This window comes from Adiantum capillus-veneris, chromosome 10 (genome assembly GCF_014529385.1).
Source record: "Adiantum capillus-veneris isolate H3 chromosome 10, ASM1452938v2, whole genome shotgun sequence".
Classification (NCBI taxonomy): Eukaryota; Viridiplantae; Streptophyta; class Polypodiopsida; order Polypodiales; family Pteridaceae; genus Adiantum; species Adiantum capillus-veneris.
Window position 1 is genome coordinate 131,257,196 of NC_140940.1, and position 20,883 is coordinate 131,278,078.

Sequence of the window (20,883 nt, forward strand, 5' to 3'; positions counted from 1 at the left end):
CACTCTGTACGATCTATTAGAGTTAACGTATGGATTAGCCGTAAAATACACTTTCAACAACGTATAGTGTTTCTCTTTGGCCCAGAAAGGCTCAATGAAATACTGCTATCACCGGATCCCATTATACTACCTCTCATAGACTATAACTTTTCTTTTGACGTAAGCGTAGTTATCTTGCTATGAACCAAGAGGATTTGTATACACAATTAATTATGACCATAGCCTTGATGTTTTCATCTTTGTGTTGTTTTGACATTCTCTTTTGTGTTCTTTCTTTGTGTGTGTGAGTGCAAGAGTGGGGCTTCTTTGATTGCACTTCCTTCCAAACCCTAGTCTTCATGGCATCTATGGTTTAACTCCTTCATATAGTTTTTTTTTGAGTTCTCTCACAAACTCTCACAGCCATAAGCCTGGTGCTTTCCCGGCAAGACCGCTAATGTCTCGACAGCATGAGGGCTCACTCATACACGCATTTAATCCTTCCTTTTACTCCTCTCTCCCGCCCTCCTTTCCTCCTCCTGCATCAGTAGCTTCCTTCGCCATGGCCGGCTCCTCTAAGAAGACTGGGAAGGTCAAATGGTTCAACTTCACTAAGGGCTTCGGCTTCATCACTCCTGACGATGGCTCCGAGGAGCTGTTCGTGCATCAGACCTCCATTCATTCCGAGGGATTACACTCGCTGCAACCTGGCAAAGATATGGAGTTCTTCGTGGAGAAGGGCGACGCTGGGCGCACCAAGGCGGTAGACGTGACAGGACCGAACGGGAATCATGTGCAAGGGTGGGACGGGAGATAGCTACGGCTATGGAGGCGGAGGAGGCAGAGGGAGGGGTCGAGGGAGCAACTATGGTGGAGGAGGTGTTGGATCTTGCTAAAACTGTGGAGAGTCTGGTCATCTTGCCCGTGATTGTACTGATGGTAGCAGTAGACGAGGCAGTGGAGGCCGTGATGGAAGCCGCGGCTGCTACAACTGTGGCGAGCAAGGGCATCTTGCACGGGAATGCACTGTTCTAGCAGCTTGATCTCCATCTCTAGTATGAGTCATTCCCTCTCTTTGGAAAGCTTGCTGTGACTACGGTCTCTGGCAGCCTTTGCAAAGCTTTCCTTGAACTGGTTCTTGCGTTAGAGTTTTTTTTTCCCTTGAACTGGTTCTTGCGTCAGAGTTTTTTTTGTAGTTACCATTCTTTGTAAATACCCAACAGAACTTTTGTAATTGTGCTGGGCAAGACACACTTATTAAGCAGGTTTTATGAGTGCCTTGGAACTCCTAAGGGGAACACGATTTAAGGTGTTTAACTTTAACATATTAATTATGACAAAGGTCCACATATCTTCAATTCAAGTCAATGATCTTCAGGGGAATATGCTAAGGTAGATTGTGCCTTAAGTTCAAGGGCTACAACATGAGAGTCTCAAACCTTGCTTGTTCCTTCAATTCAAGTCAATGATCTTCAGGGCAATATTCCCTAGATTAGGCTAAGGTAGATTGTGCCTTAAGTTCAAGGGCTACAACATGAGAGTCCCAAACCTTGCTTGTTCTTTTTTTGCCTACTATTTACTTGCATACTTTTCATTTGCTGGTGTGGCTTGTGCAAGGAGTACTGCATTTTTTGAAAAAAAGTGGAATTGAATCAAAGAACTGCATAGAGATACAATGAACCCACAGGAAGGAGTACTGTATTTGTACGTTGTACTTGATAAAAATGAGTGATAAAAGGTTCTTGCCATTAGTTTTTTCTATGTATGTTGGAAGGACAATGGAATTGTGTTCATGTTATGGTCAATTAGGTAGAAAATCAATGAGCCATTTGTAGAGAACAATAGTGAATGATTTGTAATGAAATAGTCACAGCGTGCATTAGATGAACATCTAGGGATGACAAAGGAGGGGTCGTTTGCAATGGAATTTGGAGAAATTGTCCCTCTAGGGTACATGCATATTCACCTTTACACATGCTTAGGGTGCCTTTTTGATAATGAGACATTGAATTTCACGCATTCTACTGTGATGTATGGTGGATGCATTAACACATCATCTCATTCAATGCGACTTATGGTGGGTACTTGTATCATCTCCTTTGTTTTATTTGTGTGATGTGCAAACAGTAATAGTTGCAGTTTCGAAAAAGGAGATGTAAGGAATTTATTACTGTAGTGCCATACATTCAAAGGCTTACCATTCAATCTGTCTCATGAATTGTAAGAAGTTAACTAATTGAGGTGAAGATGTAAAGACAGTCATAATGAACAAGTCACTCATCCCATTAATGGTTGTAATGGCCTCCTATCAAAACATGATAATGATAGAGAACAAGCATGCTTCTAGGTTATCTTGGAATTGTTATAACGAAAGATGCGAGGGTAATTGTAAAGTGTTTTTTTTACAAAATATCACAAGCAAGGTCTGCTCAGTAGACATATTTGTTGGCTTCATTTGCATCTCATGCCCATCTTCTACATGTGCTCCTCTTTTGTTGCTTGATGGTGGTTGTGGAGGTGGTTGCCCATTGGATGTGGGTGCCTTTTGTCCTTTCACGATCCTTTATGAGATGATCTATTCTACTCAATAAGGGAGAACCCTTTTTAGGCCCGCCTAAGGAGGCTTAGACATTGTTGAAATTCGTGAGTGGGATCAGGCTAAGCCTCGACATCGAACAACAAGAAGCAGTTTTGAACCAAGTTGCCGTCCTCTCCTGCATATCAACGAATCCACTATATCTCATTTTCCCTCACATTCCCTTTTTTGCCTTTGAAGTTGTACAGAGAGATTCTCTCTCTCTCTCTCTCTCTCTCTCTCTCTCTCTCTCTCTCTCTCTCTCTCTCTCTCTCTCACACACACACACACACACACACACACACACACACACACACAGAGTTTTTTGGGGTGTGGTAATGTAGGTGTTTGAAGGTGGTGCTTAGGTCCATCAATTGCGTTGGCAGTGCAAGTTTGAGCTTGCCCTTCAACAAATGAGTGGTTGCACTATATCAATCATACAGTTTTTTGCTTTCATGTGAGTTGATCTGCTCTGGTTCCTTCCCACTTCGGCCGCGCTGCCTACCTCACCTCCTTTGCCTCTTCTCTTACTCCACTGCCTACTTCGCCTCCTCCGACTGATCTCCAACCTCACTTTGGAGCAATGTCGAGAGGAGGGCTATGCTGCTTGCAGTACCTGCACCTCAAAGACTTGATAGCAGGGGAGTGCCCTACAATGCCCCATACCTTCTTGCTTGCCTCCTTCCGTGGAAGGGGACTATGGAAGCAGATGAAAGATGTGCCCCATAGCCCAAGTATATGGCAAGCAAAAAAGAAAATATTGTTCTGGGTTTTGTCGGCTTGATTACGTTTAGAACATAAGCAGAGCTCTTGCAGTTTGTTCAAGGGTATTGAGCCGAGTTTTGATTGATTGACCTAGAGCTCTTGCAGTATGTGCACCACGAAGAGCTGATCATAGGGGCGGTAGATGCCCCATACCTTCTTGCTTCCCTCCTCTGATGATGCTCTTTTCAGGCCCTCCACGTGGCAACGGAGGAGGCTCAAATGTTGTTGAAATTCTTGAGCGGGATCACGGAGGCCTCGGGTTGTGAACGGCTATGGGGGGCATTGAAGAGCCATCGAAGGACAGTTGGGGTTGGGGGGGGAGAGAGAGAGAGAGAGAGAGAGAGAGAGAGAGAGAGAGAGAGAGAGAGAGAGAGAGAGAGAGAGAGAGAGAGAGAGAGAGAGAGAGAGAGAGAGAGAGAGAATGTGCTTTGCAACCCCTAGCATCGTGGCTGATGTTATATTGTGCCATGTCTACAATCTCCACACCTCATGAAGGCTTGGACTCTCAAGTTGTTGCTTTGTGAGCTGTTTCTTGCTCTTCATTGTTTTTAGTTGTCACCCAACATCAGTACCGAGGCCCACTAGTAGTTTACACCATCCCACCCTAACCACTCTGAGCAGCCTTTTAATAGAGCTAGAGCTCTACCTTGTAGCTCGCCACCCACTTCAAGCTCTATATATTGAGCAACCAAAGTTCGTGATGATGTAGGTTGCAATAAGGGCCACAACAATGAGATTGTGGCCAATTTAATGTATATTGAGATTGCAACAAAAACCAATGGCCAGTGATGATGGGCTTTGCGCTTACATCTCTCTCTCTCTCTCTCTCTCTCTCTCTCTCTCTCTCTCTCTCTCTCTCTCTCTCTCACACACACACACACACACACACACACACACACATACTCATGTACACACCCCTTTTATAGTGAACTGAGTTGTTTTCACAACTTCTTTTTGGCCCGCAAAAGCCCATAGGGGAAGGTTGAGAAAAAGTGCAAACTTTGAGCCATTGATGCATCGTGTAGCGATGGTGGGCATGTGGCCTCTTTGGTGAAAAGAAAAGTTTTGAAAACATCATATCTTCCTTTTATATTCTAAATGTCTCTTCATTTAGTCTCTTTGACGTTCTTTCTTTTGTCTTTGTTTACATTGTAAATGGGTCCTTCATTATTTAAGTACCTAGTGCCTTTTCAAGTGTTTGGCTTGAAATGTACTTTTTGGCCTGCTCAAGAAAGGCCTTAGTGTTGGGCCGGGTTGGGCGTCCTTTGACGGATGGCATCTACATGGACGGCCAGTGGGCTTTGTGTGAAGGCGGGAGCTGCAGGACGACATGACTCGATGCGATAGAGGAGGAAACAAGGGCAGCCTGCTGAGGAGTGCATTAACGCTGTGGAGAAGGCATGCGAGTTTACGTCAGTGTAACCTGAGGCTGTCCGCCAGTGGTTGCAGCTTTTCTCTCTTTCAATCTCCCTTCATTTTCTCTCTCCTCGGCATTGCCTAGCTTTGTCTGCCACAGTGCAAGCTCTCGCTTCCCTACACACACACACACACACACGACCTCTCTCTCTCTCTCTCTCTCTCTCTCTCTCTCTCTCTCTCTCTCTCTCTCTCTCTCTCTCTCTCTCTCTCTCTCTCTCTCTCTCTCTCTCTCTGTTTGTGCCGTGCTGAGACTTGTTTTCAGCCTGTGTGATGAGGCTTGGAAAGGGGAAGAGGACCAGGGAGGTCGACAGGGGTGTGGGGTAGTTGTCTTTGCAAGGTAGCCAAGGGGAGTAGGACAAGGGAGGTCGATGGGGGTGCAGAGGGCAGAGCCGAGAGGGATGGAGTGGGAGGTGCAGAGCATGTGATGGGGCATTAGGCGACATAGACTTGGCTCTTTGTGCGAATTGCTGCTGCTGCCACGCCCTCTCTCTCCAGCATGCACCAATGGAAAATCCTTGTGGCATCTCCAATAAACTGATTATATGAACCTTTGTCCTACTAACTCTTGGCAATTATCATCAAGCACTATGCAAACTGGACATGAATGCCAGAATAGGCAAATGTAAGCCGATTTTAAGAGTAAGTGGAGTGAGAAATAAGTTGTGTCTCTAATCTTGCACATGCAATAACTTTGGTGGAGTAGATGGGCGCAGCATTACAACATGAGTCATCAGCTTTTACCAACCATTCTTCTACTTCAATGCACATCGAGTACTCTAGCACATATGTCTTAGATGTTGCCTTCAATGCAATTTCTAATCTTCTTGGATACCTTTGTCATTGTTATGTCTAATTTAAATTTTAAGGTTGCAAGTAAAGTCAACAAATCGGGCTCTGATCTAATGTTTAACTAGTCAGCAATGCCTACAGAAATCTGGTTCAGGAATGCAGCCTAAGTCTTTCGTGGGTCTTCCCACGAAGGATGTAGCTTCATGCCACGTCGGTCGACCACTTCAAGACCGTAGCAAGTTATCACACATGGGATAAGGAAAGGAGGGCTATTGAAATCAAAACAGTACTGAAGGGCATTATTGATACATGGTATGCCCAATGATCTCTGGAAGTGAGACGTGGGGCAAAATAGACTTCTAGCAATTGTAGATGATGATCCAACATACATCATCGGAGGGCCTTTGAGGATGATGTTGATTACATCTAGGTGCAAACTCTAGGAGAGACCTCGTTTCGAACATAATGATAGTGAACCTTCTTGTGCTTTGCATGAGCATGGAAGACAAGGCTCATTGTACTTGAAATGCAAATCAACTGAGAGGTGTCGAAGACACCTAGCCCAAACCTGTAAGCAGTTAGTTAATCAAGATGGTCTCATGAGTCAGGGCCCTGGGTGGTTGGTTAAGCTGTTTCCAAGTTTTCATTTGACTTTGAAGAAGGAAGGGTCTGATAGAAAGAGGTGATTTTTAACACTTATCTCTGACACCTTTGGCGATGTGTGTGGAACGCTTGTTGTCTTCACATCCTTGCAAGGAACGTTCCATCATTGCACGTACTCATTAATTCAAGTTGGTTGGAGTTGATTGCATACGTTCTGCAGCCAGTGTGATTCATGGGTAGGATTCACCGGCGAAGAAATTTAACAAGGTGTGCACTTACACCAAGGCATTGATCGACATTACACTCCCCCACAGTGGTTTATATTGAACTCATCTTATAGACCACCTATGCTGTGTCACTCAAAATTGAGCTCCTAATGCGGGTAAAATCATTGATCTTGAAATAGGCTTTGATATGAGAGAGAGAGAGAGAGAGAGAGAGAGAGAGAGAGAGAGAGAGAGAGAGAGAGAGAGAGAGAGAGAGAAGACAAAGGCTATGTTGAACAAAATTCTGGAGCAGGACGTCATGTTTTGATGGTGTTTTCCTAGGCAAAGATATATTAGCCCCTTTGTCTTCATTGCACAATGATCCTTGTTCTCTGCAGTATGGTTGTTTTCCATACTGTGTCGCATTTCTTTTTGGGCACCAATGATCCTCAGGTGGTTATTCAAAGAGTGCAATCGCTCGTTTTACATGTTTGAAGTAACATGTATGCTTGCAGCAGTCAAGAGGATATTTGCACGCAGTCTCACATTGTGTCGTCTTCTCTATGCCATGGTATTATGCGTCTTGCCTTGCTAGATCTCTCTCTCTCTCTCTCTCTCTCTCTCTCTCTCTCTCTCTCTCTCTCTCGCCCCCACTCACATACACGCTGGCACGCACACTTATTAGACTACCTCTCCTTGTACCTTATTTGGATGTCTTTGAACTGCTGAGCTTCTGATTTTTTATTCTTGTAGACCAAGATCATCATCATCATACAAAGCCAATTCTGTATTGTGCGCTTTCCAATTCAGACAAATTATAGATTCTTAATTTCAGCTCGATCCAATCGAAACATATATTCTAGTGGCCACGGGGGGCTTCTTGGGGCTTAATCAATGCTAATTTAAACAATCTGGAGAGATATATCGGGAGCTCTTGTTAAGAAGGGCACTTGATTTAAAGATGATGGAGATGGGCACAGAGATGGAGATGGAGGGAGGTGCGATCAGGGGAAAGAGCTATGTATGGGCAAGGAGGTGGTGCAAGTGAGGAAGGGATGATGTGCTTAGGGGGTGCGAGCGACGAGGGCTTTGATAAGGAGTTGTCTGTGCTGCCGCGCCAAACCAAGGTCATCGTGTGACAGGCAATAATCAAACAAAATCTTTTCTAGTCGGCCTACAAGGAGTTGTGAAGAAGGTTGTTGGCCTTGAAGGCTTGCATTGGCTGTTACAATGCCATGACATCATATCTCATTGCATTATCTTAGGGATGTCTTCTTTGCTATGTTGCATTGTCTTGAGAGAAAAACAAACATCCCCCATACCACCTCTGTCAATCTTTGAAGGCCTCTCTCTCGCATCTAAATTCCACATGTTAATTTTCATGTTTAGGGTTAGATTTATTTCTGCCTTTGAAGAAAGCATTCTCTCAGCTCCATTGAGAGGGATCTATTAATCTTTAAACAATCGCAAGATAGAAAACCTTGACCATACTTTTCAGCCAATTATCTGCTAGAAATTATAAACGTTGTCGAGAAATTATCGGTCTTGCCGGGAAAGCACCAGGTTTATGGCTGTGAGAGTTTGTGAGAGAAATTAAAAAAAAAACTATATGAAGGAGTTAAACCATAGATGCCATGAAGACTAGGGTTTGGAAGGAAGTGCAATCAAAGAAGCCCCACTCTTGCACTCACACACACAAAGAAAGAACACAAAAGAGAATGTCAAAACAACACAAAGATGAAAACATCAAGGCTATGGTCATAATTAATTGTGTATACAAATCCTCTTGGTTCATAGCAAGATAACTACGCTTACGTCAAAAGAAAAGTTATAGTCTATGAGAGGTAGTATAATGGGATCCGGTGATAGCAGTATTTCATTGAGCCTTTCTGGGCCAAAGAGAAACACTATATGTTGTTGAAAGTGTATTTTACGGCTAATCCATACGTTAATTCTAATAGATCGTACAGAGTGAAAGCGATAGAAATGATCATCATGTGGGTTATTCATCTAGGATAACTCTAGTATGTGGAAAATGTAGATATGAGAGAAAAGAAGGAAAGAGAAGAGAAGAGAGTTTCCCTCCCAAGCCCTATTCTTGCCCGTAGGCAATAAGGATACTGCGGGGAGAGATGTACCTGTAGCAAAGAGAACCTAGAGAGGATGAATTACTAAGAATGAGAGAGATAGGTTTGGTTAAGGAGATGAGATTAGATACACTTAACAAACCCTTCGGCACCATTATTGATGGAGAGAGAAGAAGAGTGGATAATTCCACTTTGATTGATACATCAAGTGCAAGACCTTCTTTGATTTGAGTTGATCTTCCAAGGTTAGCTTGTTGCAAGAATGGATAGTCTCCCTCTAGGAGAAAGTGTAAGCTTGGGCTTATGTTAATGGGGCTAAGTACAATTAGGCATTACTACTCACTCCCTCGAGAATTCCTCTCAACAATGGCTTGAATGCTTGAGTTCCTTCCAAGGAAGAAGAGGTCCCCTTTTATAGGTGAAGGGAACCCCCAAGGGTTTACACAAGAAGAGAGGAGCCAGTGTGAACAGGAATTGGAAAAGTTGGAAATGAGCTGCCCCTGCATGATGTGGGCAGACTGGGGTCCAGTATTTTGATCATATCTCCTCAACTGTGGTTCCAAATAAAAAAGTAAAAATATGGAAAAAATCTTCAGCTCATTAGCTACGATTTTTATTTTAAAATTGTTTTCCAATTCGGATTGGAACCTTGTGTAAAAAATTCATCAAAATAGGGTCCATTTATGGCAGCAAAAGTGTTCATGTGGTCTCCTTAGCCTAGACTTTCATTTAATTCCAAAGGACACCTCATGCCATATGAAAGCATGACATTGCTCCTTGACAAGTTTTGTAATCATGCTTGCAATAATGCATTAAAATAAGTGTATCTTTGAAATCATGCCACCTAGTGTCCCACTAGGATTTGATTCTGTCCTAGTAGCTATTTAAAAAGAAATATAAGAAAAATATAAAAAATACATATAATATATATATATTGGAGTTTACCCTAGATATAGGATCTAGCTAGGGTGTGAGATGATAATGAAATAGTAGAAATAAAGAATCAATGCTTTTTGCCCCAAGTTAAAGAGGCGGAGCTATTGATGCTTTTCCCATAGTATTTTCTGATGGTAAAGTAAGAATAGGTTACCCTTGAGAAAAATAATAGGATGAGATAGAAGGCTTATTATTATACTTAAATATGCATATGTACATTATAGGAAAGATAATTATGGATCTAAAAAATTACAAGATAACTCTTGTAGCATGCGTTCCCACTATGTACGTGTCACAGCACGACATCCACCCCCTCTAAACCTGCACATCCTCCGGCATGTGCCAACCTCATGGTAACTTGTGAAAGCAATTGTATCCCCTGTCATCCCATGACCTCCTCCAGGATCATATGGGTAACTCAAAAACTTGTATTGTACTAAGCATTGAGATTCTTCGCATATTTTAATTGCTCTTAGATCAGAAGGAATTGTTATATACATCTGTCTCCAAAACATCTGTAACAAATCTCCATTATGCGCAAAATCTTTATGACGTAGAGACATAAGTTCCTCATCCTCCTCTTCAAAAAACACTTCCAGGCTTCCTATAATATACTTGAAAGATTTTTGAAACTACACTTCAACCTTCTGACCAACCTGTAAATCCATATGTACCTCTTTCGCATAGAAGTCTGAATCTGCATCTTCATTCTCAAAAGAATCCTCTAGATAGCCTTTCTCAACATCGAGAGAAACCTCAGAAATGTGCATGGTAAACCTCTCATCAATTCTCTCACCTTTTACCAAATACCTCTCCAGCTTTATAGCATAAAACTTTGCATACCTCTCAAATATGGTGTCTAATTCCCTTTCCAAATCATCCTGGTAGGTATGCTCCCGGTCACTTGTAACCGACTGCTCAAAAACCTCCTTGGAGTTAGTCTCTGACACAATATCTTCACCCCTTCTTCCTTTTTGACTCATCGCTAAATTATCTTCAACTGAATCATGTCTCCACTCATCTAGGGAGAACCCTTCTTCATTACATGACTCTGGTGTCAGCATAGAGCTAGCATCCTCTTCTTGCTTCAAGGAATCACCATGTATACCCTTCCTATCCATAGCAGATAGATGCTCACAAACCTGCTTGCAATTTATACCCTGTGACACAAGACCTAAATCCCTTTTATGCCTCAGATATTGTTTGCATACCTGTAGGCAACCGAATTTCTTAGAACCCTGTATAGTAGACACTTTATGGCAAGCATCTTTATTTGCATCTTCACACAGATAAGAAATATCACCCCCATCACAGACCATATCCGAAGAGGTTTCTTGCTCTTCTACTCTATCCTCTGATGTCACTTCAACCTGTATAGCATAACCAAACACTTCTCTATCTTTGATTTGTCAATCTTGAAGATTCATAGCTTCATCCGCAGAACCCCAATCCTCATGCAGAGAATCTGCATCTGTCATTCCTTCCTCTACCATGGAATTGTGAAATCTTGCTGCATCTAGCTCTAAATAAGGCACAATTTCATGAGTCATCTGCATCACATCTGCTACCCCATATATACAAGACATACATATTACTTTGTCAATGCACTCTTGTTCTTCCACCTCATCTAGCTGAGGTACTTCACAATCCGCAATGCTACTAGCAAAGCTATACTCACAAAGGAAGATATTTTCAGTCACCCCCTCTAAATTAGCACTTTCGCAGCTAGGCATATCCATTTGGGTAGTACCACATGCATCAAACTCGCATAGGAAAGCATTGATAATGACTTCTTCATCCTGGTATATGCCTTCAGCATAGGCATTCGGCTCTTCTAAACTTGGTAAAAGTTCCTGGATCTGCTCAAAAGTAGATTGTAGCACATCACTAATATAGCCGTCTTCCACCTATTTTCCCTTCACATCCTCTTTCAAAACCATAGCATCCTCATACTTGTATATACACTCATGTGCATCTTCAAACGAATCAAAAGGAGCGTCCAAATCATCTATCATAGCCGACGAGTTTGCATCATCCTCTAAGTCGCTTTGAGCCATTTCAAGCGCTTGGATAGCATCATGAGATTCATTATCTTGAGATACGAAGGTTACAAGACCCAAACGTGCATAAATAGCTTCCACTATGTCTGCTTCATCTGCATACAATAAATTTGCATCTTGCAAAAGATATGCATCTATTACTGCTTCTAAATTAGCCTGTATGGATGTGTTGACACTTGCATGGCTTATAGGAGACATCAACTCTAGCTGGTCACATCCACTTCCACTCTGCTCCATCTCTTGGTCTTGATGTTCCGAGGATACCTGTGTTATAACTGTAGAAAACTCACCCCAGTTGCTTGCATATACACTTGCATAGTCTTGAACTTGGTGCTTGAAATCATCACTCACAAGTTCAACAAATGCTGCAATCATTCGAGCTTCTGGAATTGCTTGAAGCCTCATCTCTGTCACATAGCACTCAAGATATCCTTCTGGATCATAGCCTTCGAATATATTAAGCTCAGTATATACGGTTTGCATAGCCCTTTCAATTGCTTTTTGAATCCGGTCTTCTTCTTCAAGCTCTTTCATTTCAGCATATAGCTGCTCCACTTTGCTAACCATCTTTATGTACTCTCACCCCGGCTTGTTCGCGTCAGGTTCACCAAAAATATGTCGAGAAATTAGCGGTCTTGCTGGGAAAGCACCAGGCTTATGGCTGTGAGAGTTTGTGAGAGAACTCAAAAAAAAACTATATGAAGGAGTTAAACCATAGATTCCATGAAGACTAGGGTTTGGAAGGAAGTGCAATCAAAGAAGCCCCACTCTTGCACTCACACACACAAAGAAAGAACACAAAAGAGAATGTCAAAACAACACAAAGATTAAAACATCAAGGCTATGGTCATAATTAATTGTGTATACAAATCCTCTTAGTTCATAGCAAGATAACTACGCTTACGTCAAAAGAAAAGTTATAGTCTATGAGAGGTAGTATAATGGGATCCGCTGATAGCAGTATTTCATTGAGCCTTTCTGGGCCAAAGAGAAACACTACACGTTGTTGAAAGTGTATTTTACGGCTAATCCATACGTTAATTCTAATAGATCGTACAGAGTGAAAGCGATAGAAATGATCATCATGTGGGTTATTCATCTAGGATAACTCTAGTATGTGTAAAATGTAGATATGAGAGAAAAGAAGGGAAGAGAAGAGAAGAGAGTTTCCCTCCCAAGCCCTATTCTTGCCCGTAGGCAATAAGGATACTGCGGGGAGAGATGTACCTGTAGCAAAGAGAACCTAGAGAGGATGAATTACTAAGAATGAGAGAGATAGATTTGGTTAAGGAGATGAGATTAGATACATATATATATATGTTGGATTAGAGATGAAAATGAAAACAACAAGAAATCAAGAAAACATCAATGTAGAACACATCTTACTTAACAAACCCTTTCGCACCATTATTGATGGAGAGAGAAGAAGAGTGGATAATTCCACTTTGATTTATACATCAAGTGCAAGACCTTCTTTGATTTGAGTTGATCTTCCAAGGTTAGCTTGTTGCAAGAATGGCTAGTCTCCCTCTAGGAGAAAGTTTAAGTTTGGGCTTATGTTAATGGGGCTAAGTACAATTAGGCATTACTACTCACTCCCTCGAGAATTCCTCTCATCAATGGCTTGAATGCTTGAGTTCCTTCCAAGGAAGAAGAGGTCTCCTTTTATAGGTGAAGGGAACCCCCAAGGGTTTACACAAGAAGAGAGGAGCCAGTGTGAACAAGAATTAGAAAAGTTGGAAATGGGCTGACCCTGCATGATGTGGGCAGACTGGGGTCTAGTATTTTGATCATATCTCCTCAACCGTGGCTCCAAATAAAAAAGTAAAAATATGGAAAAAATCTTCAGCTCATTAGCTACGATTTTCATTCTAAAATTGTTTTCCAATTCGGATTGGAACCTTGTGTAAAAAATTCATCAAAATAGGGTCCATTTATGGCAGCAAAAGTCTTCATGTGGTCTCCTTAGCATAGACTTTCATTTAATTCCAAAGGACACCTCATGCCATATGAAAGCATGACATTGCTCCTTGACAAGTTTTGTAATCATGCTTGCAATAATGCATTAAAATAAGTGTATCTTTGAAATCATGCCACCTAGTGTCCCACTAGGATTTGATTCTCTCCTAGTAGCTATTTAAAAAGAAATATAAGAAAAGTATAAAAAATACATATAATATATATATATTGGAGTTTACCCTAGATATAGGATCTAGCTAGGGTGTGAAATGATAATGAAATAGTAGAAATAAAGAATCAATGCTTTTTGCCCCAAGTTAAAGAGGCGGAGCTATTGATGCTTTTCCCATAGTATTTTCTGATGGTAAAGTAAGAATAGGTTACCCTTGAGAAAAATAATAGGATGAGATAGAAGGCTTATTATTATACTTAAATATGCATATGTACATTATAGGAAAGATAATTATGGATCTAAAAAATTACAAGATAACTCTTGTAGCATGCGTTCCCACTCTGTACGTGTCACAGCACGACAACGTGTAATTTGGTTATATTCTAAAGCTTAGTTGCATGAGCTTTGGACTCAAAGAGACCATAGGTATCCAACTTAATTGCACATCTAATTACATTCTTCCAGCCTGACAATTATCTGCACATGAACCTTCCTTAGGCAATGAAATAATTTAATCTTTACCGTTCTACCTAAAAACTAATCTAATCATTGCACCATTCAATATCCTGCCGTTGGTTAAAAACCCTATGTTATAGAGGGTGACCTCTGCAGGAAGCATCAATCCTTATCTGAGAAAATATTTACTTTCAGAGGGGCGTTTTGATTCACAAAAATTTACTAATCATCTCTGCAGGCCATCGTGATTCCTCACCTTTTTATTAAAAACATATGGTAGTTTTGTTTGACTTAGCTACCAACATTGATGCTACAATATTCTTCATTATTTCCCTTTACTAATTTATTACACAAAGGTATCATTTTGTTGTTTGTTGAGGATAACCAACCATAGGTGATGTGGTGTTTTGATTAATTTTAGGAGGACGCCTGTAAGGACATGGGTCCTACGGGCAAGGTCATCGACACGACCGGACAATGTGTACGTTAAGGGGAGGCTATAAGATAGAACTTTTGGGTAGAGAATAGCACATGCATTACCACCGCCCTTTCACTAGGATGAAAACGAATGTAGGAAAACATTTCTAAAGTGCGAAGACATTCTCTCATGTAGAACCTTCTTCAAGTCTATCTAGCCATTTTACCAACACCTGTCATCTGACATGATGTCTGGTGCAAAGCTCATGAGAATCCAAAATCTTTTCGGGCTCAGGAGGAATGCTTGGCGGTTCGATAATGTCAACTAACACACATATGTCAATGAAATTATCATTTTGTCCTAGTTGTTTTCGTGAGAAATGGCAAACATGAAAAATGGGATTAACTCCTGAGTGCTCTAGAAGAGCTAACTTATAGGCCACTTCACCTATACGTTTGAGAATGGTAAACGGACCACAATACCGTGGTGAAAGTTTAGCAGCTTTTCCCGTCTTTAGACTTTCTAAATGTTCCGGAACTTTCAGAAAAACCTCGTCTCTTTCTTCAAAAGTAGCGAGATGATGAGGCTCAATCTGTGTATTTCTTATATCAATCTTGAGCTTGCTTAACATTCTATCGAGAAACTCGAAGCATTTCAAAATGGTCTTGGAGAAAATCCTTCACTTGTTTTATCTTCTCCTTAGCCAAGCCCACCGTAACGGGTGATCTAGGTTGAAATTGTAACATTTAATGGTCTAGTAACTTGTGTGTAGCGAAAAATAGCATGAACATAGTGAGCATTTCATTAGAATAGCTTCCTAATGAGAATAACAAGAGTGCTTGGATGGAGAGAGCAACAAAAAGTATAACACCTAACTAGATATCATGAACAATACTTCAAAAGAGAGAAATTAAGCAATTGACAACATTTGAGGACCGGATTTTCATGGAGCCGGTCCCCCCTCCAAAAGGCTTTGTATTATGGTTTCTCCCATCAAGAGAGACATTTTACAATACAACTCTTTGTGTTCCTTCAATACTACCTAGTGCAATGAGGACGGAAACTTCATGCACTAAGCAAAACACTTATCAAACACAACATCAATTCCCTCACGGTCTCAGACCCAAGACCTCACACACCTTCGAAGATGGTGAGAGCTAGCGGGGTATGAGAGTAGATTGAGAGGAAGAAGGAGTATTCTTACAAGAAAGATGTACATCTCCTCACATAATCACTCATATTAGCATAGCTTAGCTTAGTAATTAGCATGGTAGAGGAGATGAGCATGCATTGAAGCTTGGCTCTTGGTTGGATTTGCATCACAAAGCCGAGAGTTGTTGGTGTAGGCCTCCCTTCTCACAAGCTTGGAGTAGGTGGTAAGCTTTCCATTAAAGCTTGAGAAGGAGAGACAGTCTTCTTTTCTTCACCCATGAGATTGTGTGAGTGTGTGTGTGATAATGCCTTGCAAAAATCAGCCCCTCTCTCTCTTGGTCGACCCCTCTTGCTATTCGCTCAACCTCACACCTCATTGGACCTCCCCAAGCCTAGCCAATGGAAATTAAGCAACATAAGTGATAGTCTTCTGACATGTGTTCCCCTTTCTCCTTTGTGAGAGCTTTAGGTAATTACTTAATTCAACTAAAATCTCATTGGACCCCTTTGCCTCCTCGCCAATAGGAATCAGGCAAGCCATTTGGTTGTTGAATGCTCATTGGACCCCTTGGGAGACTGTCCAATAGTCTTCTAGAGAGCTCAATTCTTATTGGTTCTTTTATTACGTGTTTTTAAAATAATTAAACTAGATTTACTCTAGCTTAATTCTCATTGTTCCACCTCCAAGGCCATCCAATAGGAATTGAGTACACCTTGTGGGCATCTGGGCTAGGGAGATGACATGTGTCCCTCATTCCCTTTGTGTAAAGGGAGCTTGTGTGTGTGAGAGAGAGAGTTTCTCTCTCATATCCTACTTCTAGGGCTCGCCCCCTCCTATGTAGGGATGGTTGAAGACTTTTGGGACACACACAAAGCATCCAATTTCCCTAGGCTATTGACCTTTGGATAGAACCTTTGAATTTTGGAACCTTAGCATTTCGGAAGTCTTAATGGGCTGAACCTTAGGGTCTTTTAAGCCCATTGGTGCACATTGCTCTTTGTAGATGGACCCCCTTTTGGATCCCTATTTTCCCTCCTTTGGATCCCTACTGTGGCCGATGTGCTAGCTTAACCAATATTCTATCTTTTTCTCCTCTGTCACTTTCCCATATTAAGTTATCAGTTTAACATGAGAAAATCATTTAGGAGAATTAGATATTGATTATTATGACATTACCTCTCTCTTGAAATCATAGTCGTCCTCGACTATGGGGTAGAGAAGATAAAGCATATTCATTAGTCCTTTTTCCTAGCGGGTAGAGGATCCCTGTGTTACCCTACGACATCGTTCCGGAATGGATGACTAGTCCATTTGGCCCTTGAGAGCCTAAGCTGCCGCAAGCATGTCTACACATTAGTCCTGTCAATCTTCCATAGTAGAGTGACAAGCTCTACTTGGTGTTTGGGAGACGTCATCTCCGCAAACTTGATCTAAGCATGCATTCTACTTTATTTTTGTGCACAATAAAGAAAAAGAGAGTCTTATAAGACAAAAACTTTGTTCATTTTTAACATTTGTACATTTGCTTACTCTAGGGAAGCAGTGTAAGCATTGACAAAGTTTCGGTTATCCTTTAATTGTATGCTTTGCATCCATCTAGCATCTTCAAATGGATAATTCTTAAACTTAATAAGATATTGTCGGATAGTATTACCGCTTCTTAGTACCTTGTCTTCGTGTCGGAGAATGGACTAGGGCTGCAGCACCTCTTCTTGGTCCTCGATCTCCGGTGGGTCTTCAATAGTAGGTTCTTGATGTGGCTCTCCTTTTTAAGGCTTTAATAGGCTCACATGAAAAGCATTGTGTATGAGCCAATGATTGGGAAACTTGAGTTGATAGGCCATCTCATTGATTGACCTAAGAATCTGGAAGGGACCATAGTACCTTTTTGCTAACTTAGCATAGTACTATTGGTGTCCCGTAGGATTCTTGCCTATCGTGTGCCTTAATCGAGCCTTGGAAAATTGTAATAAGACCCAATCATTTTCTTTAAAGGCTTGGGCTCTTTTGTGCTTGTCAGCAGCAGCCTTTTGCCTTTGCTGTGAGATAGAGATAGCATCCTTAATCTTTTGGAAAGATTCTTGTAAGTCTCGGCTATACTCATCTGTAGCGAAGATCTTCCCGTGTACCTTAAGTAGTAGGGGACTTTTTGATCTTCCCTCAATTACCTCAAAAGGTGCTTTTCCCGTGGAAGTATGTACAATATTATTGTAGGCATACTCCACTAAGGGTAAGTACTTCTCCCATTGCGATATATGATCTACTTCCATTACATAGATTTTTAGTAGACCGAGAATTGTTAGGTTAGCTATTTCACTTTGGCCATCCGTTTGCGGGTGATAGGCCGAAGAGAAATTTAGCCTTGTCCATAAATTCTCAAAGAGACCCTTCTAGAAATTACTGGTCATTCTAGGATCTCTATCCGACACTATGGACATTGGAAAGCCATGGTACTTGAAGATTTGTGAAATGAAGAGGGTTGCCATTTGATTGGCTTTGATAGTCTTTTTGACAGGTATAAAATGAGCTTGTTTATTGAACCCGTCTACTATCATCAATATTCTCGTATTCCCATGGATAGACTTAGGAAATCCAAATATAATATCCATGGATATGCTCTCCCACGGTGAATTTGGGATTGGCAAAGGTTGAAGCAATCTAGGTTGCTTTCCTCTATCAAACTTTGTCTTTTGGCATACCACATATTTAGAAACATATTCTTGTATGTTTTCTTTTATGGTAGGCCAATAGAAATATGTTTCAATCCCCTTTAAGGTAGACTGAATCCCTCTATGCCCCGCATAAGGAGGAGCATGAGATTCATACATCACTTTCTCACGTAGTGAGCTAGTAACGCATAGTCTATTGCCATAGAGAAGATAACCATCTTCTAAGGTAAATGGTTCCTCTTTCTTCCCTAATGCAAGGGCTGAAATCACATCTCTAAAATCGGGATCAATAGCATACTTATCTATCATAGAAGATAGATCATTGTGAGTTGCTATGGAAATCGCATTCACTCTCAGCCGTCTTGAGAGTGCATCTGCTACTTGATTATGCTTGCCAGCAATGTGAGCAATATGAAAATGAAATTGCAAAAGGAAATTTGCCCACCTCATTTGTTTGTCAGAGAGCTTGGTCTGCATCATGAAGTACTTAAGACTTTGGTGATCCGTTTGCAGAATGAAAGGAGTCCCCAATAAATAGTGCTTCCATGAGTCTAAGGCATGTAGAACTGCGAGGAGTTCCTTTTCATATATGCCTAAGGCTTGCTCAACAGGGTCGAGCCTTCGACTTTCATAGCCTATGGCATGCCCTTCTTGGAGAAAAACAGCTCCAAGGCAATCACCACAAGCATCACATTGGACCTCAAATGGCTTTGAGAGATTCGGTAGAGTAAACACAGGTTGAGAGATAAGCTTTTCAAAAGAATTGTTCTCCTTGGTAGACCATATGTACCTAACTTTTTTCTTTTTTAGGTCATGTAATGGTCCTGCTATTAGTGAGAACTTTTCTATGAAGCGTCTACAATATGCACACATACCTATAAAGCTTCTTAACTCATGAAGATTCCTTGGTTTAGGCCATCCTTTTATTACCTCTAACTTTGATGGATCCATTTGGGTGCCATCTTGAGAGATAATGTGACCTAAATATTGAATTTCTTGTAAGAAAAATTCACTTTTCTTTTGATTAACATAAAGTTTATTCTCTCTTAAAACTTGAAATATTACCTGGAGGTGTTTCTTGTGTTCGTCTAATGAATTAGAATAGATGATGATATCATCAAAGGACACTCCAGTAAAGGTTCGGTGAGGCCTGAATAGCTTCTCCATCAAGCGGTTGAATGTGGTTGGTGCATTGGTCAAGTCAAAATACATGACAATGCATTCGTAAAGACCAAACGTAGTGCGAAATGCGATATTTACAATGTCTTGATCAACTATCCTTATTTGATGATAGCCACTTTTTAGGTCAATCCTACTGAAGTAGGTGGACCCTTGTAGCTTATCAAATAGGTCGTCTACCTGTGGAACGGGAAACCTATTCTTGATAGTGATCCTATTTAGTGCTCTATAGTCGACACACAGACGATATATGCCGTCTTTCTTTTGCACTAGTAGCACAAGAGAACAAAATGGAGACGAGCTAGGCCTAACCATGCCCTTCTCGACTAACTCATGCACTTGCCGCATAATCTCCTCTTGTTGAGCTTGAGAAACTCTATAAGGAGGTTTGTTAGGCGGTGAACTTCCTGGAAGAAGTTCAATTGCATGGTCATAATTACCTCGTTTAGGAGGTAGCTCACAAGGGATGTCGTCAATAAAGACATCTTGAAACCCCCCTTGAGAAAATTGGATAACTCTAATTTCTTTTGTTTGTGTATATTTTCTTTTGCTAAAACATTAGGTTCATTTTGAGAATCTTTAACAAAAATCATGTACACGGAAATAGAGCTCTTTATTGACTTGTTGAAAGCTTGTGAATGCACAATGGGTATAGTGTTACCCATTTCCTTAGCATCTATATACATATCTTTTTCCCTAAACTTAAAGGAGACCCGTTTGGAAATTGATTCGAGAGGCCACCATAGTATGGTGTATTACCGCCGATATGGTACGTGGCCTTTGGGAGTTGACATACTCCGCCATTTCTTCGGTTAAGCCCTCACAAAATTGTTGTTTTTGCTCTCCAAAATCCAACTTTTTGAAGACAGTGGCTTTGAGTTGTAAGTCCCAAAACTTGTCTACATATTTGTGGATGGATTCTAGGGAGAGAGCTTTAAGCTTCGCCATTCGGTGAGTACTTTGTCTTTGGCATCGGTGGTCAAAAACTGCTTCATAATGGAAGCTCTTAAAGCTTTCCATGTTCGTGGAGCTTCACCGTTGGCTCGTAGGCTAGACCAACATTGCCTGGAGGACTTTTGAAAGTGCATAGCTACATGGCGTAGCTTAGAGGACTCCGTCAATCCCTCATCTCCGAATGCCGCATCAAATTGTTGGATAAAGGCCAAGACTTTGTCCGTAGCACCAAAGGTGCCATCATAGGTAAGGAAAGAGATGCTCTTCCCTCCCTCTTTGAACTTCTTGAGCTTGGACGACCTCTTCCATGCGGCATAGGATTTCCTATGGCCTCTTCTTTTTTATGGTTCAAAGGTCGCACCATCACTTTCTTCAGAAGGTGAATAATTTGAGGAAGGTGGAGAAGAGGGTGACCTCTTTCTCGCCTTTTTCTTGTCTTGATCTTCGTCGTCTTCACCATCACTTTCATAAGAGGAAGAGGATGAAGAAGATGGAGAAGAGGGT

The 20,883-nt window shown here is 41.3% G+C and overlaps 1 pseudogene; it reads left to right on the forward strand.

The window, feature by feature from the left end:
* Window positions 1-436: 436 nt before the first annotated feature.
* Window positions 437-1,022, forward strand: LOC147449659 (cold shock protein 2-like; annotated as a pseudogene).
* Window positions 1,023-20,883: the final 19,861 nt, after the last annotated feature.